The following is a 25448-nucleotide window of genomic DNA, read 5'->3' as shown; positions in this document are numbered from 1 at the left end:
GCAATTTCTCTTTTTTTTTCCTCACCTTATTAAATTCAGACAGGGTGCACTTTTAAGAATATCCTTCTGTATAGATGAATTTCATCCAGTGAAACACTCAGTAAGTGCATGGTAAGTCCACATTCCTATTGGTTTGCTATTTTACCATCTTCCTTAGTCCTCAGACTATTAGTTGTTACATCTATGTCCAAACTCTGAGCGAGCATTTAACAGTACAATTCTTTGAATGTGACTGGAGTTATCCGTAAATACGAATCTAGTATTCTTCTGAAGCAACCACTGGTATATACTACTGTTGTAGTTTTGGTTTGTTTTTTGGTTTTTTTTTTTCTTTTTTTTTGGTCTCTGTGTGTGTGTAAACTAGAGTTACACTGATGTTAAGCACAGACCATATCCATATTTACTACATGGATATAGAGTTATGGACTGCAACCCACTTCCTTCTTTTAGGAATGAAATTATCTTTGAGGAGACATAACAAGCAGATGTTGTTCTTGGGCTCTGTCTGGTCTGTTGCAGTTCTTCCTGACATTCACAGCATAAAATTGAAGACAGGCAGTGTATAGCATGTATCAATTATCCTAAGTCTTGGTTCTTCTTTTGTAGGAACAGAAGAAGTGTAGAGAGGAGTTTCTGTCACTTTACTTTTTTTTCAGAGAAGACAGAAGCATTATCTATCTCAGTTTGGGTACTCTTGGTTTGCTGTCTAGAAGGAATGTGATAGATAATTCTAGAAAATTTTGAGGCTTACTAGACTAGAGTTTAACTCATGGTTATAGATTATTATCATTATAGTGACTTTTTAGAAAAATCTGCTAGATCTTTCTTCACTGAATAATAAGACATAAAAAGTTACTGAACTTCAGAATATGTTGAAAGACCATGACACATAGAGATTCAGTAATAACCTCTAACAGAATACAACAGACATACAGAGTCTTACAGTCACAACAGGTCTGTGTCCACAATCACAAAGGTATTTCCCATAGCTCTTATACCAGCACTGTTTACTAATAGGCATGGATAATGATGGATAATGTCAGGGCTTTCCATTGTACTTTGAACTTACACAGCTTATCACTTCATAGTAGAGATGATCCAAATGCATTCTCCGGTTCAAAAGTAGTTCCCCTCTGGAACAACTTAATAGGTGTTCCTACTTCAAACTAAATTATTTCCAGTTACCTCTAAACCTAGTTATATCTAGAATTTTTTTCATGCATGGGATATATCTGCTCTAAATCCATCAAAGCTACTGTAGGTTTATACTATTGCAAAAGCAAAAATAAAACAGGCACTGCCTATCCTCTCATTCCCAGGAGCATCTGACTCTCCCTCTTTGGAATGGCACTTATGGGAAATCCATGAGCTCTGCAGAAATGACCAAACTAGATTTGATTTAAAGCAGGTATTTTGAGAATTCAGTTAGACAGAGAATGTAAGTGAGGTGATGAAAGCTTCTGCTAAGTCATCCCTGGTCTTCTGATAGCTCCATAGTCTCAAACACAAAGAGACATGGAAATCAGAAAATGGTTTTAGAAACTCTGATTCTGAGAGAGATGTGTTTTGCATATGACCCTTTCAAAAATGTCAGCAACAGTGTATTTGCCTTTCTTGATCTTTGAATCAATACCTTCTGGCTACATAAGACACTAGCAAACACATTTTGACTCCAAACAAATTATTTCAAAACTGTCACAAGTGACTTTTTACATGGATCATCATTCATATGACATTTACAGTTCCTGGCAAAAGCCAGTACAGACACACCCAAAGAGCCACTATTTTCCTCTGAGAAAGGGGGACCTCAGAATGATTCTTTTACCAAAGAAGACAAGGAGTTTGTTGGATGGCAGACTTCTACTTCATACATCTTATTTAAAATCATATAGGTAATAGGTAGTCATTAAAGGGAACACTGTGACCCCTTTGAATGCAATTGGTGATGTCACAAAGCTGCACTGTGCTTCATACTGTCCAGATGACACTGTTCCTCATTTTTCTTCATGCTGGGTTGAGATCATTGCTTGGGTGAGAGGCAATTACCTGAAGCACATCTGAGAGATGCTGGCAGACTGTCTGAGAGAGGTACTGTCTGAGTCTGAAGGAGCAATTTCCTTCCTTTTAGCGAAGCTTGTGGATTGAGAGAACCTTTTAGGATCTTTAGGGGCATCTTGATGCATTGGCAACAACAGTAGCCAGGGAATTGTTCTGTTTTATTTTCTTGTTTACAAGCACATGTCCAAATGAAGATTTTCCAATGTTTTGTCTATCCAGGGTAAGCAATTATACACTCTAGGTTTTAAAAGCATTGCAAACCTCATCAGGAGCAAAATACACTTTGTTTTTTACTGCAGGTCTTTTGTGCATTGCTGCTTAATTGCTATCCTCACTTCCACTACCATTTCCATTCTGGACATGCACTAATTACTGGCATTTTAGTTCATTGTATCTGAAGGACACAGCCACTTACAAGGCAACAGATAAGATCACAAGTGGAATATGTGCTCATGGTCCTCATATCTGGAGTTCTGGATGGATAAACTTCTACCCCAGTGTTTTCTTTATTTTCTGCTCTAGTGTGCTGATTTTCATTGAATACTACTGATATAATAACTTATTATAATATCTGTATGCTATATCACAATATAGTATAACTATTATAATGAAGTTATAATAACTTGGGATTTTATTAAGAGGAGACTTGTCTAGGTTTTGAAGGTTGGAAGGTATTTATTTTAAATTGTGACATCTTGATTTAATCAATAAAGTGAGGTTTTGTATATGTATGTGAATATATATAGATTTATTCAGAATATTTGGGACAGGTGCATCATATAAATTGATCAGATGATTAAATTAATTACATAGCTGTTGAAGATATTAAAAGCAAGAATTTGCTAGAAAATGTGATAAAATTGCTGGTACAGAAACTGAGGCATGATTGTGGTTTGTCAGACATACTTATCTGAAGGTTTCTCTTTAATAATTCCTGCTATTAGAGAAGATGACTTCATTGCCCAGCACTGAGGAATGAAGTTATTTCAGAGGTTGATGCAAACAGAAGCAGTTAGCCGAAATAGTTTATTTGGTTCAGTCCCTCGCTATCACTGCATTGCACACATCTGTTTACCAGGTCAGAGAGTATTTTATTTTTAGTTCACCATTAAGGGTGCATTATAATCTCTTTATTAGCCTTTCTGAACACAGCACATACCATCATAAATGTTTTATTAATGCATTCAGAAAACAGGTAGCACAGCTTGTCTGTTTTTGCAGACTATTACCAACTAGTGCTGCTAGGGCAGGATGAGGACTGAGACTTCCACTGAGAAACTGTCTAAGATCTTATTTCTTTGTCTTGGTTTGGAAAGACAGGAGTCTGCTAAGGAAGGCAGGAGTCTCCCCTGAAATGGAGAATGTAAACCCTCCCCACCCCTCCAAATTGCTATAAATTTTAAATTAAGGGGCTCTCAGGCAAAAATATGGGAGCAGGAAATAACACTTCTTTAATACGGAAAGGAAAAAAAAAGGATAAAATAAACAATGCAGTACACTAAAACAACACTGACAGAGTCAGAACCCAACCTGACACATACCAGGGTGTTGGTAGCAGTCCAATTGGAATTGTGGCTGCATTCCTCCTGAAGTGTCAGGTGTGGTTCTGTTGGAGCAAGGGGAATCTGTAGAGAAGGATGTATTCTTTCTCTGAAGATCCAGTGGAAGAAGAGGTAGCTGCTGTTTCTCTGGGGAATACCGTGGAGAAGCTGTGCTGGTGTCTCAAAAACCTCTGGATTATACCTGGGTAGCAATGCTTGGCTCCTCCCTCTGGGCGGAGCAACTCACAATGGGATGTTATAGCTCTTATCAGTCATGCAGTGACATCCAATAGTCTGCTATCAGCAGGTGTCCCCTCCCGAGGGAGGAGTGATTGTGGTCACTCAGGGAGAGAGATAAGGCAAACTGCCCACTTGACAAAGATAATCTGCCATACAGATGGTAATGGAAAACAACGTGCATTGCAACCTTCAACATTCTTGTAACAATTTCAGTTAAAGTACATCTTAAGAGAGGAACAGAATATATGGCAGTATGGATAATACAGGTTTTACAGAAGTCTGTTCCAAAGATGAGCCAATTCAATAGTGGTCTTTTCTGTAGTTTCACAGTGTTTTCAGGGATTTTACAAGATCTTCAGAGTAAAATATTTCCTTGCTGTAATTTAAGAGAGTAAGGAGGCAAGACAGACTTTTCAAAAGTATTTCTTTTGTTTGGGAATTCTTGTATCTAGTGTCTGTATTTTAGCCACCTGATAGTTAGGCATTGTCTTTCACTATTGTATTAACCTGCAGGACTTCCATTATACTTTCATTGCTTTGGTTTCTTTGGAAAGAGAGAAGTTTTCTATTAAAACATCAAATGTGACCTTCATTATAAATAATCAAAACTGTTCTGCTAACTCTGTCAGTCTGCAAAGACAGCCAGATAACCAAAATTTTACCATTAGGGTCATGTTTGGACAAACATCTATGAAAACAAGATTTCTTATCAGATTCCAGCACTTCCACTTGGCATCTCAGCTGGAAATACCAGAAGAAAAGCCTTTCTGTTAGGCCATGGTCATTTCCAGCTCTAGTCCCTGGTGGAAATCAGAGGTGCCAAATAATTTTGCTCATGAAGGGTTCAACGTAAGTTCATTTCCAAACATGCATTAAGGTTTCTTTTGTATTTCTTCCTTAAAGCCTGTGTGGAGGCTTATTTTGTAAATGCCAGGAGTTTTTGTGGTTTTGTTTGTGTTTTGTTTGTTGTTGGGTTTTGTTTTGTTTTGTTTTGTTTTGGTTTTTTTTTGGTTTGTCTTAGGCTTGATTTCTGTTTTATTCTGTTTGTTTGTTTTTTTTTAATTGCTATTTGTAAACCAGGAGTGCCTTCACTTCTAATTGCTGTCACAGGATGTGACTCCAGCCAATAGTTCTAAAGAGGACCGTTGTTTTCACATATGTTAATTGTCTGGTTTTCTGTAAAAGAGAAAAGAAATGGTTCAGGGATTGGAGGAAACTTTCCTTAGGTTAATTATGTGATAGATGAGTAATGTGATTATTGACTCTCACAATCAATAGACCAATATCATGTATATAGATTAAGAACATTTTTATAGATTTATAGTTATGTTGTACCCTCTCGCGTTGTTTTCAAGGGACAGCTGGAGTTGGGACATTTGGGAGGGCTGGATTGACACTATGGTGACATTTGACCTCCAATCAGGGTTTGAGGAAGAGATCTCCACCACTGGACCGTGAAGGAAGGGTTGATGGACAGAACTTTGGGAGGGGTTAAAGAGTTAAATAGGAGAAACCTCCATTGTGAGAGAGAGCACATGGCAGGGAAAATCTTTTGGTCCAGGTGCCATAACCTTTTGTTTCTATTCAGTCTTCTGTTGTACTTTTGATAAGGTTTAATAAACCTTCCTAAACTATGAAAAGTGAGTAGCTATTTCTCACAATTGTTAAGTCTAGCCCTTTTCCATAGAGTATTTTTCTCCTGCCCAAGGAGACTTGAGCAGCAATCCTTTAGATTCCCTAGGACTACCCTCATGACTGCACTTCAGCAGAGCCTGGGAGTGGGAAGGAAGAGAGTCTTCTTGGCCTCTTTAGCTGAAGCTATTCACCTTTTAATGAAAAAAATACAAATTAGATGAAGATGTTTAATACACATCTCATAATATTCTGACAAGTGATTAAGCTAAAAGATGGTTTTATTCTCTGTGTTTACCCCAACATTTAAATGACTGCATATGAATAGATCTGTTTCTGCTGGAGAGGTAGACCAGATTCTCTGTTACGAAATGTGTTAAAACCAAGGCCGTGCTTGCAGAAAGGGAGTTCAAGACCTCTGAGGGAGATAAAGAATGTGAGTTGAAGACTTTCAAAACGTTTTCTGAGTGCTCTAATGACAACAGTGAACATGGCATAAGCACCTCTTTCAGCAGTTTTTCTTTGTGTACGATGACAGATGCAGTAGAAGTGTTGTGAGAACTCCTAGACCTCGAGGGAACATTTAGTTGGGTTTTTAGTTCAGTGGATATTTTGTTCACACAGGTATGGTTTGAGTGGTCTTTCACATGCACATAAGTAGATATTTGAGGTCAAACTGGGACTGATCTTGATGAATTCCCTTCTTTAGTCAATGAAGGCACTGTCAGAGGGTCATTCATCCTACATACCTTAGGCTCACATCTTGATGGGCTAAGTTGTTCTTGAAGGTTTCTATTTCTCTTAACAGTAGGAACCTGGATATACAGCTTTGCTTATATTAACTTTTAAGGGCAACTGGTAGCAATTCTGCTGTTAAAAACTGGAAGTATAACTTGTAGAAGAGGATACATTTGCAAAATTCAGACATTATACTGTTTGATTACAGTTTGTGGAGTCTTTGCAAATTAAAATTTTGAATGTCAGCAGTAAAAAAAAAGAAGCAGATAGTGTAACCTACCAGATAGTGTAGCTCTCCCTTATGGCTGATCTGTGGAAAGTGTGCACCTGTTGCCAGATTCCTAATCAGAATGCTGTGTTATCAATATACTGTTGTGTATAATCCTAGGCAATCATGTGCCAGCACAAGGCAGGGACAGAAATATCCATTTGACAGCTAGCAACTTGAGCTACACAACAGGCCCTGTTTAATCCATTCTGGTTTAATTCTGATGTTTGTGCTAGAAGAAAAGGGTTATCCCATTGTATGGAGAAGTACTACACTCTTGGAGAAAGTGAACCAAATTTTCCTGCAGCTTGAAACAGTAGAGGTGATGATGAGAGTTATTGGAAGTTCACCTAAGGCAACACAGCTACTTTAGCTCAATGTACCATCTTTGCCTAGAAAGCAGGAGTCCAGGCTCACCTCCTGTCTGAAATTAACTATTTTGCTGTGTGTATTTTCTTGAATTCAGAAAACTGCGTGGATTGTACCTGTGAGTTGTCTCTGTTGTGGAACAGAGTGGAAATCCAGCAAGCAAAGTTACTGATCCAGTTATCAGGCCATTTCTCATTTCTTCCTGCAGATTTCATCTTCTTGGCTAAGGAAGACAACAGTTTTTGAATATCAGCATCACCAGGAACTGCCTTCAATATAGGCTGTGCATTGTTGTGCTTATAATCCTTGACCCAGACTGTGAGCTGGGAAAGGGACAGACTCTTTCCAGTTCCTAATAATTCATTTGGCCCACTCAAGGGCCAATTAATTTTAACAGCGGTTCCTTACCTGTTTGGAATAAATGAACTTCAGAGAGGGCCAAGGAAGCAGAGCCGTGACACACATCTGTTCAGATCACAGTGCCAATGGAGTTTGTGAAATGATGCGTTTTTCATGTACAAAATCCTGGTTCCTTCTTTCTGCATAAAGTACATTTTTTTTTCTCCAGAAGTTAATTAATTTATGCTTCATAATGTTTCTTTTATTACTAACATTGCAGCCTGCTGCACAATTTGCACATCAGGTGTTTCTTCTTTTTTTAGGCTTTCAAACAACTGTAGGGTGACACTAGCTGTTCAGCAAGACAGAGCACATACTACCCATTGCTAATTCTTCTTCAAAGCAGCAGTTGAATTAACATAAGCTTTAAGTGGGCGTTATGTATTCATTTGCACATTTTCTGCTGCTGCTTATGACTAGTTTAGCTGCAATCTGCTACACATAAAGGATTACTGCACAGATACAGAGCTTTATAGAAGTAACACATCCTTCAGGTATCTCTGCATAAACTCATGCATCAAACTATGGGTCATTAATTTTAAATGTCTGGAGGCAGAGAGATACAAATCTCTTTCTCTCTCTTTCTCTATCCTGTCTCACCCACTACCAGCTCTAGACAGACACAGTAAATTGGCACTCCCTAAAACCTACCTCATCATCATGAGTCATGTTTCAGCTTATTGTCCTTTTTCTCTGTTGTCTATTATTTAGGTGAGTTATTTGTTAAAAATACACCCACAGTACTCTGGTCGTAAATGAGTCCAGGGTTTTTTGTTTGGGTTCTTTTGGTTTTTTGTTTTTGGGTTCTTTTTTTTAAAATTTTTTATTTTACTTAGATCAGAATACTGAACCTGATAAAAAGGAAATTATTACTGTGCTTCCTTTTTTATACACCATTGCTGTAGTATCCCCAGCCTGAAAGACTGCATGCATAGCCCTTTTGCTGGGTGTATTGAAATAACTGTTAAACTATTTCCTTAGAAAGAATAAGATAAATATGAATGTATAATTCTATACAAGATCTCAATTCCGATCTTTTTGCAGAAGTTCCAGTAACAGCTCCCAAGTACCACTTTGGTTTTTTTTCTTTTTTTTTTTTTTTCCTGGATAAGCACCATTTGCAGAAAAAAATTAGTACTGTTGCTCTCTGAATTCGTATAAATCAGGCCATATGCTATTTTTGGTTCTGGAAAATATGATCTTTTTCTTCTCCCTTCTGCTCAGAAATTACTTTGCATGGCTTTTTTTTTTCCTCCCAGAGCATATTAGTATACTGTATTTTGTTGATGTATACAGTGGTAATTTCCAAGACCACATAGGAAAAAAAAGTACAGTGTGTGGTGTTTGTTTGGATAGTTTACCCAGTCATTGCATAGTGAAGAAAGAACTCAGTCAATAATTATTAATTTAGTATCAGTTACCACTGTGACCACTGTGTGCAAGTTGCTTTGCAAACAGAACTATAGAGATCTGTTTATTCTCTTACCTCACTGAGAGCATTTAATAAAGAATGCATGTAGGGGATTACATGAAAAGATGTATGGCCTTTTTTGTGGTTTGTTTCATTTTTGTTTTTTTTCTGACCTACATTTTATGTGGCATATGTCAGGAGAGCTTAAGCATTTATAGTACTACTTCTGTATGCACTTTCAAACACCTTTTCCTACTGCCTCTGGTTGCTATGTATGAGAACCTGTGCACGGTATCACTGAAGATATGCCAAATTTTGAATGTCATGCAAGGTAGCAGAGCTATTCCAAGGGCAGATGGCTAAAAGTTAGACTGTGACTGAAATATATTAGGCCCTAGTGTAAGGTCATGTATTTTTCTGATATCTTCAAGCAATGTGGCACAAGCTGCTTTACTTCCTCCACTCTCTTTGGTATCACTGATTTACAGAGTCAGGCTGTAGTTGTGAGAGGTGAAAGGAAGGGTGGCTGGCAAATTGCAGAAACCACTGTAAGAACTGAGATGAGAGGACTGATGTCCATGTTTCAAAGACAGAATATTCTGTATGAAATCCATATCTTGACATTCTCATTCATTTCAAATAATTCCTGATAAATTGTTTCTTTTGCTTCTGGGGTAGTGTAGTATGCAGTATAGTTTCCAACCACTAATAATTTGCTAATTGGGAACCCTACTTGATAAAGAAAACAATTAACATTTGAACTCACTTTGAAATGCTAAACATACATTCTTTAAGCAACTTTTTTTTTATGCTGTTGGCTACTTAGTTTAATAATATATTCATCCCTGAATATTCTTTTTAAAAAACCCAGTGGAAATAGCTTTGATGCAGTAACTGAATGATAAGTTGACAAGTTTCTTTTCAGCTGTAAGTAAAATGTCCCTGTTGTCATGTATGCTGTTTGACATTTTAAAAACTGCCTTTTGAAACAGGAGTTTTCCAACAGGGAAAGACAAAAAATATCATAATATCCTAAACCTTTTATTTGAACAAGAACAAATGAGTGCCACACTAAAATCATAATTAAGAGTTGTTTTTTCTTTTCTTGCTTTTATAATTCTTTTTCACATTCAATTGTACAGTTTTTGAGTTCTTAATATATAACACACTGCATCCATTCTCATGAAGGAAAAACTCAAGCCTTTGGCATGAGGTCGTATTCATCTCACCAGATTTTATCCATGAAATATGCATGCATTTAATCTCAACTAATCAAGCAGGCTTCATTTGAAACACCTCCATACCACCTTAATGCAAGTGTCTTGGGCCAGTGGGATGAATGGCTCTCTCGAGATACCTGCCTCTCCATTAAAGACAGATGGTGCCTGGATGACCATCCTAGATTTGATGTCACATCTAACTTTTAGATGATTAAAGCTTGATGAGGTAAATTGCATGTAAAATCACATAAAAATTTATATGGCACATATGGACTTAAGAACTTATATGGACTTAAGAACTTAAAAGAAATTCCAACATTAATTATAATATAGAAGAAATGCAAAATAAATTAGCTACCAAAATCTTTTGCTACTATAATACTTTGCAATATGACTTCATGTGAAACAAGTCAACAATGCAGGAAAGAAGGCTGAATAATCAGAGAAATTATCATTCTCCTCAAGAGAAGAAAACAGCTCTCATTCTTTGCTCTGTTCCCTAGGTAGACTAGTGATCCACATTACCCTCCATCCTCGCCTCTAAGGGTATGGGCAATAGAAGAAATAAAAGAAAAATGTTGTCTGTAAGGAACACGAGATAGGACAACAGGGCAAATTAGGGGGACAATAAAGGCGATAAATTATGGGAAAATGAATTCAGTTAAGAAAAAAACAAGTACACTTACTATTCTTTAAAAATGTCTCAACTGGTTCATTCTTATCTGCCTAATTTTGTTAAAATGGTGCTTCCTAATGAAAATTATTTCAGCATTAATTTACTGTGTGTTTTTTGTAGTGTATTTGGCAAACTCATTTACAAAAACATTCTTGTTATTCAGGACCACCACCACATGTGAAATACAAACTCTCATTTTATAAAGTAAAAAGAAAACATAAAAATAAAACACCATGGTATTAAAACCCCTCATATTTAAATAGTTTAATTCCATACACTTACTTGCACAATAGTTTCAGCCATGTGATTCCTGTGTAAATAGCTGTAATGGCTTGAGAGAATGGCATTTTACTAGTGCATAGTGATCATCCATTTGCACATAAGAAAGAGGATTTGGTAATAATTTTTCTTCAGAGAAAAGTATTACACTTTGGGGACTTTGTGTAACTTATTTTCACCATAAAGCGAAGAAAATGCCTTTGAAAAACTCTCAACTACCTGTGGGATGCATCAGATATGCATGCATCAGATTCTGCTGATGGAAGCTACTGGGCAAACACTGTTATCGTAATGAGTTGTCTGCATTCACTAATAACCAGAAGAGTATTTTATCAGAAATCACTTTCTGATGTTGGAACCTTAGACCTTAATTCTTAGATCAAGCAATAGAACTTAAACATATAAAACCTCATTTGGTTACTTTTATGTCAGATCTTTGCTGGTATTGTGTACTCAGAACATCCAATGGCTTCCAGAAGAGCCATTTTATGCCTCAGCACCTCCCAAAATGAGATTGTGGAAAATTGGCTTGAAAATCTCATGTAAGTAATACTGACTGAAAAGCAATGACATTTCAAGACCAAATGTTTTGTTTATGGTATCAGTTATTGTAAATGATGCAAGCTTCTGTATTTAGTTTTTGGAGACATTATTTGTACTTTACACAAAACAAGTGCCATTACTAAATTAGCTAGTTTGAGCAGTTGTCCTTTTAAAAATAATTAACTCTGTGAACACTTGTTGGAAAGCCAGCCTGGAGCTTTTCCATTGCATTCCTTCTGCTTAATGATGAACTATGGCTACCCAGGGCCTTGCTGTCATTTGGGTATGTGGTCCCATCATAATCAGTGAGCAACCCAGAGAATCACTACTCATCAATATGGACGTGGTTGTACTGTTTGTTTCTAAAGGAAGATGGTTCATAAATGTCAGGGGAGAAAAGGACTCTGTAAATATGAAAACAAATAGTACATTCATTAAAACCAAAAGTTTTCTAAATAGAAGCAATTCTATTAAATTCAGTAGAATTACAATCTCAGAATGCCATTGTCCAAAGCTACATGGAAATTCTGTCTGTAGAATTCCCATCAATTAGGACATGAAAATTTCTGATAATGATTATTACTGTTTCCCTTTTGTCCAAATGTTTCACCTAATTTTTTTAAACAGAAGCCTTATTTACACTTGAATGTACTTCTCTGGCAAGGTAGTAACATTAGCCCTCATTCAGCAAATGTTTAAGATAATGATATACAACACAGTTCATAAGAAGCCATGATAGGTATAGGACAACAGCCTCTCTGCTCTAGCTGATTAGATATTTGAGAGATCTGAAAGCATTTTGGTGATGCTGCAAGGCAATGCCAAGACAATAGGTTTCACCCAAAAGTATAGTTCAGACTATGGCATAAGTATCAGCTGTTACATCAACTTGCTTAAAGTCTCATTATGTCATTCTTGTACCTGCTAAACTGCACAGATCCATAGGTTACAATGAATCCACAATTCTAGGAAGGTGCCATAGCAAAGAATGATCAGAGATGTAAAAAATGGCAGAAGTGCAGACTATCTTTGCAGTTAAGATCCAAATTAAAGTCCTTTTATTTTGCTTTTAACTGGGAAAAAAAAAAGACAACAAAACAATGTATGTTAAAATATTATTTTAAAATACTATATCTATCTTGCTATTTAGAAGCAGATATATACTAACACATATATATGCATGTGTATGGATATGTGCCCTTTTAAAAGGAAAGAAATTCAGTCACATGTCTGTGCAGCTCCTATATTATTCAATTAGCCCCAGGGTGTTAGGGCAATCTTGTCCTTTATGAATCTGAAAGGCTAAAAGCCCACCCTAAGTTAAGCATCTTCATCTATTTCAAGAATCAGACTCATAATTTGTGTCCATGGTCACTGGTCATTTCTGGAGGACAGCTGATGCCTTCTGCCTTCATTTCTCTCCAAGACCAGAAGAATCTCTCAGGAGCTGCCCAAACTTCTATATAAAATATAGAGGCAAGTACAAGACTGACTTTGACTGGACTCACATTTTAGATGACTAAAATTAGTGATGTGAATCCTGCCCATCTAGGTTCATTATCTGTATGTAGACACTTGGTGTTGTGTAGTAAATGCAGACTACAACAGATATTATCCTTGTAAGTTCCCAGAACTTCAAAACAAGGCATTGTGAAGTTGTTTTCCTGAATTATTTGTCTAAACTGGGCATGAATTTTAAATATTTGACTGACATTTGAATGTCTTCAGCATTTGGCTGGCATCTTTAATAAACATGAACAAGTTTTAAAAACATCAGAAGCTCATCTCTTCTGCTAAAAATATTGATTCTGTCTTCAGCACCTTCTTGTGAAGCAAAGGAAGCTATTGTAAAAAAATACATCCATCTGAGAGCAAAGATAATGAGAATAAATGCAATTGTCTTGACTCAGAGTTTGAACCCTTGATTTTAAATTGGTAATTAGCTTTTTTTGATCTCAAGAATGTTGTATTTCTGAAACAGAAATGATTATGACACAGTATAAGTTTCTTTATTTAAAAGTTTCAGTCTATGTTTGTTATGATTATAGTGAAGCATAGTCCAAAATTGCCATCTGTGCAGAAAAGACTTATTATGAAAAGGATGTGAAAAGAAGACCTATATATTGCTATTAATTTCATATTGTCTTCACCGTTGCTTCCTGGATATTAGGGTGTAAATAAGTTAGGCATGGTCATTCACTTCATATGTTCAGGCTTTTGGGAGTAGGTGAGATATTTAGAAACTCAGTATGTCTCTTCAGCAACTGATGTCAAGAACTTTTTAAATTAAAAACTTCTATTGATGTGTTATCTTTTTTCCTCATTTTATTTCTCCACAAAAGAAAGAACCTTACAGTGATTGATTTTTTGCACATGACTAAAAAATCGTAGCTTGAAAACTTGGGGATATAATGAGTGACATTTCTGTAAAATCTGCCTCTATTCCAAAACAGTAAAAGCTTTTCTGGCTTTTCACCTCCAGTCTTGATCAAAGGCAAAGTAGTGACAAATTTGAATAAATGGCATCCCTCATACTTTTTCTTCCCAAGAACAAGCTGACCATCTCCACCTGACAACCCTTAGGAACAACAGTCCTGGTGGGGCAAATATATGGGAGATGGTACTGCAGTAAAGCCTTTGAACATGAAAACTTGCACTACTTAAAAAAGATTAGTACCTGATATTTTCCATAGCAAATCATAGCAGCAGAGACGTGTGATTTTCATTCACTTTCCCTTTAGCAAATTTCTCTGTGCTTCTTTTTGTTTCTATGTCTATTTTATTTATATTCTTCAGGATAAGATGGCACAATTCCCACTCAAATATTGTGTATAAGAATTATGTAAAATAAACTTCTCTTGAGGTCCAGAAGGCTTTTTCTCCTGCTGTACCACACCTGACAAACAACTGCTCTGCAGCTTCTAAATTTGAGCACTTATTAGAAATGCTTTTACCTCAACTGGCAAAGTGACAATAGAACAGTCTTATCTACAATAGAAGGAAATGTTCTCTTCAGAAGCATTATGCAAAAACAGAAGGGAAATAAGCATTAAAATAAAGCACTTAAAAATAGGCTACAAAGTCCTTGATGTGTCTTTCTATCATCTCAAGATGATATGAGATAATTATCAAAAACCAAAAAATAATATATTCCTAGGCCAACCACTACAACTTTTTGGGACTTGTCTGGTGTATCTACATACACATAATAATTTTCCTGTCTGTTGCATGAGTTCATCTGCACTGGTTTTCACACTGATTCTGAAAATAACTGCCTTGGTTATTCCCATTACACTTCCCTGCCTAAACTGGTGGGCACAAATGCATAAACCAAATACACAAGCAGAGCATAATTCTCTCTCTTGAATCCTATATTGCTTTTTATAAAAAGATAAAATTGCTTTTCAGAGACAACATGCTATTGCAGTAAAGCACTATTTCACAGTACAGTCTAAGGGGCAACCACAGTCATTCTTTGACAGGAGCTCCCTTTTGATAGGGGATGATATTATGGTTTCCCCAACTCCAGACAGTCAGAAATCATGGGTTAAGTCCATTCTCAACACATATAAGATAATAACTAAGAAATGCCAACAGCACATTTTTTTGTTTTTCCTCTTGAGTTTTGAGGCTGTAGGTGTGCTTATAACATGCTTTCAAAGTACTTTTTTCAGGCAGGAATATTTTTATTTAGGTTTTTATAAAACTGGAATTATGTTTTTGCTCCTCATCTCCAAGAGCTGATGTCTTAGAAAATGCCTTAAAGAAATGAAGGCCTCAGAAACATTACAGGAGCTGGGAGCACATATATTAAAAAATCATGAAAGATGTAATGAGTTATTTCTATACTACAAAATAAAACTGTGTCACCAAGAACATTGTGCAAAATTTAAATAATGAAAATTAGATATTGCTAGCTGATCTTTAAAAGGAATTGTACAAACATTCATGGTGCCAATGTTTGACTTTTCAATTTAATAAAAGCAGTAAGAAATATGTTTTTCATTTCACCGCCTCTCGCTATTCATACAGGCTAATTCTCACTCTACCAGTGGCTCATTTCTTCAATTACAGGATGTACCTTCATTACACTTGATATATTATATTAAACAGTAAGTGTCTTATGCTAATATACAGAAACTTGTGGTTGCCAGGCATCGTCCTTAAAGGAAAAAAATACTTTTAATTAAACAGTTGTCTTCAGTATGAATAGTTGTCATAAGTTACTGCCATTACCCAAGGGGTAATGTTTCAAAGCTCATTATGGAATTATTCAAAAAGAAATCCCACACCAGCATTTACTGAGTAGTACATGGAATACATAAATACAGTCAAATTGCCAAGTAGACAGTTCTCTAGTGTAGCCACAAAGGAATGAATTGTATAACAGAACCAAAGAAGCTTTGGGCATTTTCTACAGTTTCCCATTGTATTCTGTGCAGATATGAGACAACAACATTTATCATTTCTATAATTTGATCTTATCACTCTAATATTCATGTTTTGCCCTCTAATACTTACCCCAGTATTAGATTTTCCTCAAAATTCCAACTACTTTTAGTTATGACTAATGTTATAATTTTTATCCAGATTACAGTAACAAGAAGGAGAATTATTTGATATTGATAAGGAATATTTACTTATTCATGAATCATAAAAAAAAAAAAATCAAACTTTGCCCAGGAATTTTGATAAATGCATATATGTTCTTTATTCTCTTTTAAGTTTGTGTTTCTTTAAGAAGACTTTCCTATTTGTTCTGTGTCATCATAGCAGGTTTGTCAGCCATGTGTGTTCCTGAACTTCTAATAACTTTTGAGTCTGTCAGCTGATTTCAGACTAATTCGATGCAGAGGTGGAACTTTCATGAAGAATTCCTGAGTACATCATTCAAAAAATCTGGTTGGGTAGAGGATTATGTGTCCTAATGAAAGTAAAATTGCCATATGAATTTATATCTGGTTATGTACCAAAGAATTAAACCAGGAAAGTGCCCTAAGTCACCTGCTGCATGGAAGATTCAGTCAAATTTGTCTCCTTCTTGATATCAGATTCAATTAAGGATGTTAATAATGAGCACTTTTGGCAGCCTTTAACTGAAGCTCAGTGGTGAACTATCTTACCACATAAGATAGTTCACTCCTTGATGATGTAACACAGTTAGGAAACAGCTGTCTGTTTCCTTCTCAGACTACACCATTTCTGCAGGGAAACTGTGTTGCTCATTTTGTATTAACCTTTGGTGGAGCCAAGCACATCTACAGCAAACTCCAAAGACTCCCTTTGGGTTAGTTGAAACAGTTTGTAGCCGTTTGCAAGCAACTTGTAGAAAAAAGCTTGGATGGAGGCTTCCTCCAGGTGCTCAGAAATCCACTAGCAGTAGTTAGAACATCCTTGTAAACAAGGAATAGAAAGTCTGTTTTTCTTAGAAGCACACAGGCCTTTTGTGTCACTACCCAGCATGTATGAACCATGGTGACAAGGAGGAAAGTTAGTGAAAATAACGAGACAAACGAGTGTGTTTAGCAGCAAAACAAGTCTGCACTTCAGAGTCTAAGTAGGTGAGTCATATGATAGGAAATGAGATAATGATCAGAAATAGAACACAAACCAGGGACAGTGGAAAAACTGTTTCAATTCTGTCACCTCAAACTGAAAGGGTGCTTGTGGTGATTGTTTTTCAGAAAGCAAAGAGCAATATATGTGATAGTGTTGAGAAACTTGTTATTATATGCAATTTTGCAAGCCTTAAAAACTTCCTAATTTTTGGCCAGACAATGTCAAGGAATTTGTGCCTCCAGGCTTTGGGGGATCTTGGTAAGCGAAACAAATTAAAAACTTGATTATTATCTAAAAATAATTATTGTGAATGCTTATTGTGAATAAAGCATTCAGAGAAGAAAAAGAAAAATAAAAGTGGATGCTTACATTTCTCCACTGTGGAAAAAGATGAAAAGAGTGAAAAAGTTTTAAATAATAATTTGATGAAGAATGCATTGAAAGAATAAGGGATGAGAGGTAAAAAAGTGGATCTGAATGAACAGCAGTTTTGAAAGAACCAGTCATGCTATAGCAAGCATTAAAAAAAATTCAATAAGCACAGATATAGTTGAAGTTTTGTAAGATAGGTTTGGGAATTATTTACCTGAAAAAATAACTTTAGTTATTTTAGTAATTTGATAAAATTTAGTACAAAAGGAATTATAAGGGGAACAACAAGTAGGTTGAGATACAGGTAATTCACAAATATCATTAGACTAAAAATTCATTAGCGGTGGTGCTTATGTCTCACCAAGCATGGTCTTTTGTGTTTTAGAGTTTGCAACTCTAGTAATACAGTAGGTTTTAAAAGGGGTTTTGCTTTCAATGCAATTTTTTCATGACTAGAACAACTGAAATGATGGTTTAAGCATTAAACTTGTTGGTTTGCTTTTTTTCTCTAGATACAGAGAAATGCCACTTACTAAATAGTGAACTGAAACTTGAACTAAAAAGTCACGTAGCAGCAGAGATGAAAACAAGTTCCTGGCTTGGAATCACACCTCTTGTTAAACATATTATTTTGTATGTATCATGCATAGACAGATAAATATTTTAAGAGTTTAACTATCTGTATGTTTTCAAACACTATCTGAAAAAATTACTTGATGTTCTTATTTTTGGAGGATGAGGCTGTAAGGCAGCCCCTGTGTTTGAGATTTTTTTTGCAAAGTAGAGAATCTTCCACAGTTCTGCCGTTGATGGGTTTGTAAAATGGTAGTTGCCAGTGGCCTTTTTCATCCCACTTTATTCACCCAGTAATACATCTTTTTTGTTTCTCTACAAATTAAATTAGAATTCATAATTTTATATCTGAATTAGCTTCCCACAGAGAGCCTTATTATAACAAATGAAGTTGTAGTAACTCATTTTAACAATTTAATCTATAAATTGCTAGAAAGTACTTTATGTGTTTCTGTAAGGGAACAAAACTTACTTTTAAAGGAAATTTAAGAGAATTATATGTACATTATGGTGAGTGACTGATACATTTTTGCATATCTGTCATTACAGTATATTAAGCATGAAATAAAATACAAAATAGGAATGTTAGCAGAAGACCTGAGTAAGAAATTCAGAGAAATAAGACTGAAGAGAAAGAAGTAACTCTTTTGTGAAAAGAACAGGATTCTGCTGATGTGTTAGTGAACGTGGAAATGTATTCTGATGAATACCAAGATTTCAAATAAAAACTGCTACCAGAAGTGTTGATAGACTTTCTTATTGTGGCATACTGTGCTTACCCTGCAGGCAATTCTGAGTGATGTGGCAGATATTAGGCTTTATTTATAGAAAGACAGGCAGACTAGTACATCTGCATTTTAAGCCATTCTTTAAGAATAGCAATTATGGAAATGGTTACTGTTTTTTTCATTTCTCTTAGCATGTTCCTAACTGTCAGGGAGCAGTTGGGCAGCAGAGGGCTGGAGGGCTGTTCTAGGGCTGGGGGCTGGCAGGGCAGGCAATGCCGCGCTGCCACCAGGAAGGGTGAAGCTGCAGCACCTGCACAAGGTGAGCAGGGCAGGAATGGTGGCAGTGGCTGGGGACACTTTCCCACAGGCTGGGATCCTTGTGGCTCTCTGTCCCAGGAGATGGTGCAGGGCTGCTTGGAGGCACCCCCTCAGGGCACAGGCAGCCAACCTCCTTGGCACTGGAGGAGACTTCATACACTCTGAGGTGTTCAAAATCCTGACACAGGCAGTCTCTTGACCTTGTCTTTTCTCATTTCTCACTCTTTGAATTTTCACAATACAGTTTTCTTTCTCTTAGGTATAACTTTATCTTGATGATTCTCTGTTTCTGACTTAAGGAAAAATGTGTATTATATGAATGGTCTTTTTATTTGTCAATAACTATGTTCCTCAGGGATTTCTATCTTCTATATTGGCAACCTTGGTTTAAAACTGTTTGCTTTGGAATATCCTTTTCTAGAATATTCCAAAGCAAACACTCATAATAAACAAGAGTATCTGGTACTTTTATTTCACTGCACTAATGTGAACAACAAAGAAGCTTGTAACTGTGCCTGAGACCTGAGTTATTCAAAGTCAGAGGAATTTCCAGTCCTAATAATTCCTTTTTTGTATTCTCTGATTTTTTGTGCGTGTAATTGCTTAAAATAGGGTTGATAAGGATGGAACAAATTTATGGCTTTCAGATATTCATATGTCCATATGTATTGCTCTGTTAAGAACAGAAGCCTAGAAATTACTTGGTAGATATTAACCTTAGATATTACAGTTCCCAAATCTGTCAATGTTAAGTGGTTATATTTAAAACAGGGATTACACAATGCCACTTTGATCATATCAAGTTTCTGTTTTTCTGAACAAAATTGTCATCAGTCTTTATCATTAGAAAGCCTGTATATTCAAGTGTCTCTGCCTAAAATTGTTCATGGCATTTGGACAGGAATATTCCAAGCAACTAAAAATTCATTGAGTGATATCCTTTATCATTCTTGCAAAATATGTATTTTTGTAACGTTGTAATTTTGGTCTGATACCACCACAGGTCATTGAAGGTGCATTTATTAATCTTGGAGTAATTTTATCAAATGTTTGTTTAACAGAACACAAGCAGTTTAGGTTAATGTCTCTGGCTTCTGATGGTAACAAACTTCTCAACACTTTCCAAAACACAATATGTAACAGAGTCCAAGGAGAGAAGCATAAAAATCAGTTGATCAAAACACATACAAATGCCATAAATATATAATTCTTTTCAGGTTAATAAGTCACCGAGTTCACCCAGCTTTAATTTTTCTTTCTTACTTAAATTGTAGCAATAAAAACTAGGAAATGGCAAGTTTTCAGGAACTTGAAGTCATCATTCAAAACCTGACAGTCCACTGGAGGGGAGGCTGGGCATGGAACATTTAATGGCCCTTGTATCACTACTTGGGATATTAAAAGTTCTTTTAAAGTCATTAAAGTCTTTTCCTGACGGCAGTCTAATTCGCTTCCCCTCTGCTCTCTAGGAATAGTTGGTTTTCATTTCAGACCCTTGTGTTCAATTATGCTGGGTAAAAAGTATGACAGCAGACAGCAGAAACATTTTTCATTTAGGACTATTCTCTCAGTACATTTCAAAGACATCAGTGGCTGAGGGACCTGAAGTTACTTCTGTTACACAGTCTGAACCCCAATTTCCTAATTCCTGCATCCAGTGTTTTTTGTTTGCTCTTTATTTAATGTAGTAGTATGAATGTCAGGTGTCTGTGTAAAAGATTTATACTCTTAGTTAAATAGGCTTCTTAAAGTGCAATAATTGTGAAATCACATCACTCTACCTCAAAATAGTTAAAAGAGCTGCAAGCTAAGCAGAGAAAGAAATGTCATCTTAGACTAGATATAAATGTTAATTAAGAACTTTTACATGCTGAAGTTGAAAGGAAATATCTTCATGTCCTATCCCTCTGAACAGGAGCAATTACCCTGAAGATTTTTGAAAACTTTGCCCAGAAACAACATTACACTAGCTAGAAAAATGTTAATATCTGTCTCCATTTCCTGCCCAGGTATTAAGATTTATTATACAGAGACTTCAATGGCATATTGCCAAGAAGTACTGAAAATCCAATCTCAGTATGTACAAAATTACAAACAATGCATGCCAAATTAGTTATGCAAGTAGTTGTCTGGCTAAATTTCTTGTAGCCTAAACTGATTCTGTTCCAAGTTGCTTTCCAAATGGATATGATCTAGGGTGCAAACTTGATCTTCTGCTCATGATAGATGGCAGTCATTTACCTATTACTTTTATTACTATTAATTAAGTCTTTTGAAGTTTATGGCTTTAAATGTCCTTGTTCTTGCTTTTAGATCTATATTACTTCAACTCAAGGTTAAAAGGAAAAAGTGAATCTTCTGTTCCACTGTAAATCTAACAATAATTTTCCTGATTGACGGAGACATTGATTCTCCCATTGCCATTTGAAGGTAGCGTAAGTATATAAATATATATCTATATATCCACACTAGAATACATGCATCTGCATATAGACATACACATGCAGAGATGGGAAGACTTTTCAAAGTGAAGAGTTTGTCTTTGTACTCACTTTCTACTTAGATCAATAAAACTTCTGAAATCCAATTTGTACCTTTGAAAAATCTTCTCCATACAGATTATTTTCAGAGTTAATATTCAACAGATTAACCCTGTAGTCTCATCAATAGAAAGAAAAAAGGCTTAACTTCTACTTTGGCACTTATGTTAGAAAACTCCTTCACCTTATTGGAAAAGAAACATATTGTATTCCATTTGCTGTATTTTATCTTTACTACAGGTTATAATAATGTCTGTATCACTGAGGTTCATGTCATTTGCTTCTCATAAGTTTTCCCTTATTGCAGTAGCACCTCTTAAAACATTTAATAGAAGACAATTAAGGGCAAAAATACGACTGTTATGTCACAGTTATTCTGCCATTTTTTAGCAGAAGAGAGGAAGGGAAGGGAAATACTGTTAATTAATTGATACTATACTATAAGAATAATGAATAAAATTGTAGGAGCAGATAAGAGTGTTTGTTTTGACAACCATCTCTTTATTACTGTTTTTCAATAGTAAATCACTCTGAATTACATTTTATAATCAAAACATGATACGATTTGCAGTTATTTTGTGAGGACTGTGGAAGTCTTGAACAACAAAATATCTTTGCTAAAACACCTTCATTTTCAGCTGAAAATTAAGCAATTTTATTTTTCTGAAAAGGGTGGCACCTCTTTTCTGATGACTTTAACTACTAGTCTCCTCTTGATACTGAAACAAGGGCATCTTTTTTCCCTAGGACTATGTTTCTCAGTACCCAAGGTCCAAATGGCTCCTGTCTGTCCCACAGACTGTTCTCATAGTATTTTTCACTCTCTGTATGTACATGGGATTGTCCATCTCTACAAAACCTCTAATCACTGCATGCCACTTGATCGTTCCTGCTGTTAGTCCTTCCTTAGGTTTCATTTTTTCAAACTTTTAAAATTCTTTCATAGTTCCTCACTACTGCTTTCTTATCTCTCCTCCTTACTTCTTCTACCATCTTTTCTGTCCCTTCTCTAAACCTAAACCGTGCCCTGTTTCCCTTGTAGACAGAATCATGTCCCTATCCTGCTTCTCACTTTTGCACAGAAGCCTGTTACTGCCTCCAATCCCCCACTGATTTAGCCAATGCTGATACCTCAGCTTTTCTTGCCATGTCCTTCATTTCACACATACACAAAGTGCCTTGCTCTCACCGCCTCTTGGCTCTTGATTTTTGAACTGATCTTGGTTTTTCTCCCCAATCTGGCACTGAATCTGCACTTGTTGTCTCTTGTGGAAAGTAGTATTTTTATTATGCTGCTTTGTTTATAAATTTTTCTTTGTATAGCCTCCAATTTCTATCCCTAGTTATTACTTCTCCCGTTGAAGAACACCAGAGTCTTTTAGTTTCCTTTGTTCCACGTTGCTATTAATTAGGCCAGACTAATCTTACCTAATTTTATCTGTCTAAAAGCTAGGATGCAGCCTGAGCTGCTCATCCTACGTTTTTACTTCTGAAGTTAAGAAAGAAAGGCAATTTGAGAGACTAAATCATGATGCTTTCATGTCTCAGGATGGGAAGACATAGTTTGTAGAGGTGATTATTTTTCTATATTGATTATCAGAGGGATTTACACAAATAGATTTTATTACACAAGTATTTTTTGATGGTTAAAATTAATCCTTCCAATACATATTCTATTGTAATTTCAACCCCTAACATTTCCCCTTATAATCTCTCAGACATATTCCACAGAGGTCTGTATAAACTAATATTTTCCATTTCTAAATTACTAAATTAATATCTAATTTAAATAAATTAATATCTCATTTCTCAAGATTAAAACTCTCTTTCTGACAATATAGTTGACTATCTATTTTTTAAATTTTTACATTATTGAAAATACTTTCTTGTATTATCTTTGACTTTTCCCTTTTGTTATTGGACTGATGGCTAGGATGGTTAAAAGGTGTGTCTGTCTCATAATAAGGATGGTTTTAATTCAGGTTTGAATACACAGTTGCTGACTGGGAATGAAATACTTTCATTATTAATGTAAGAGGCTTATAAGAACTTATAGTTTTTTAAACCTGAGAAAAAAAAAATAAATGGCACCTAGTTGTTCTAGACATGACAAAAACTAAATAAATGAAACCACCAAACAATAGAAAAATCAGTTTTCTGATTATGTTAGATGTCTAAAGACAAGAAAAGTGGCATATAAATAGACCTGGAAGCTTTGGTATTTGATCAACAGTATGACTTTTTTGGTATAATAAACATTTAATGATATAATAGAAAGATAAAGTTCATTATACACAAGTCATATGATATTAGTACTAGCAACTTTAATAAAATACAACAATAAATGTTAAATATGTGTTATTTTACATCATCTTTAATATGTAATATGAATATAAAATATTAAACCATACAAACTTAAAACAATAAAATCAATATTTATATTAATGTGAGAGGTCAGAAGCTGAAAAGGGAAGGAGTGCTGATCTAGCTCAAAGAAATCCAGAATGCTGTTGAGCCCAAAGATATCTGAGGCATGACAGCAAAAGATGAAAAGTATATCAGACTAGGGGTTATAGTGAGCCATTGAGTCACCCCAGGACAGCCAAGTGAGTCAAGGTGGATATAACTTTGGATAAAGAAGAAACAAAATTCTCTGAATCAGGGAACTGAGTGGTTTTACCAGGGCACTAAATGAACTTTTGCTGGGAGAGGAATTTTGAAGCCATTCAGTAGATTCATGGAATGAGCTGAGGATTTGATAGAGAAGGTAAAGGATGCAGCAGAAGGGATTGATTCTCCACACTACAGAGTAACTAGTGATGACTGAATGCAACTCGGGCAATGGTGGTGCAAAGTCACAATGGTAGGAAGAAAAATAAGGGAAAAGGTGTAACAAACCCAGAAGATTCGAGATAGTTTTCAATAAAATCCAGGGAATTGTGAACTAACATTCTCCTCAGAGAAAGTTCAATGGAAAAAAACACCTAGAGGAATGCTGGCAATCTCTTAAGGACATAATATTAAGCATAATTCCATGTTATGTTTTAGGAACAGGATTGAGCACTTCCAGGGTTGAAGATGGGTATTTTTCAGATCCTGGGAGGGCATGACTGAGAGTCCAAAAGATAGAGAAAACAGATTCACCTTTTTCTCTTTGAGGATGAGCTGGGAAAAATTATACAGTCAGCTAAACTGTAATTCATGGAAAATGCTGCAGCAAATACTTAAGTAAACTGTACATAAACTAATAGAATGTGTAAGCAGATAGAATCTAAAAGGAAGATGGGTAACTTCCAATATGTATTCATCAAAAAAATGTTACTCTCAGTGTTTTAATAAGGAGAGGTACTAGTTTTGACTTACTGCAATCTGTTACTGCACAGTATTACATACAGTGTCCAGAAATGCACTATATACATCTGCCATTGGACAATATGGCATATTAACCCAAAACACACTAATAGTGACAGTGTATTTATACATGTGAATTAAGGGTTTCCTAATTTCCTAATATTTACTGATTTACTTCTCTATACTCTCAGCAAACCTGACACTATGGAGCATCTTTTTGATTATCTTAATCAATTGCCCATCAATAGATGACAGGAAATAGGACTTTTCCCCCCACCATAATATATGCTCCCAAATACATTGACAAAATCAAAGAGAGAAAGCTTATTGAACTAATTTATTTGAGAAAAAAAACCCCTGTTCTCATGGTTGTATTTCCCACATTTTATGAACAAAAGCACTTGGAGTATATAAATGTGTAGACCTTTGAATGCAAGAAAAGCATATGCATGGAAATTCCTTGCCTATTAATGCAAGAACTTAAGCATTTTGACTCTACTCCACTGAAAGAAAACTGTAAGACACATTTATATAGTAAACCAGAACAATTGAAAAGAAATAATATATATAGTGTAATAAAAGCTTGCATTAGTGCCAAGAAGTAAGTGTTCATGCCAAAAATGTTCCGGAGCA

General features: G+C 35.6%; 1 long non-coding RNA gene across 7 annotated transcripts in view; it reads left to right on the top strand.

The window, feature by feature from the left end:
* Positions 1-25448, top strand: part of LOC139588217 (uncharacterized) — a 187530-nt gene that overhangs the window by 153975 nt on the left and 8107 nt on the right. For all 7 annotated transcript variants that reach the window (XR_011678586.1, XR_011678587.1, XR_011678581.1 and 4 more), the window contains one exon: positions 21238-21354. This is a non-coding gene — a long non-coding RNA (uncharacterized lncRNA). The remainder of the gene's footprint in view (positions 1-21237; positions 21355-25448) is intronic.

This window comes from Agelaius tricolor, unplaced genomic scaffold, assembly GCF_023055355.1.
Source record: "Agelaius tricolor isolate 1412-34295 unplaced genomic scaffold, bAgeTri1.0.p SCAF_3, whole genome shotgun sequence".
Classification (NCBI taxonomy): Eukaryota; Metazoa; Chordata; class Aves; order Passeriformes; family Icteridae; genus Agelaius; species Agelaius tricolor.
The sequence above is the reverse complement of the archived record's forward strand: the minus strand, read 5'-3'. Positions and strand labels throughout refer to the sequence as shown.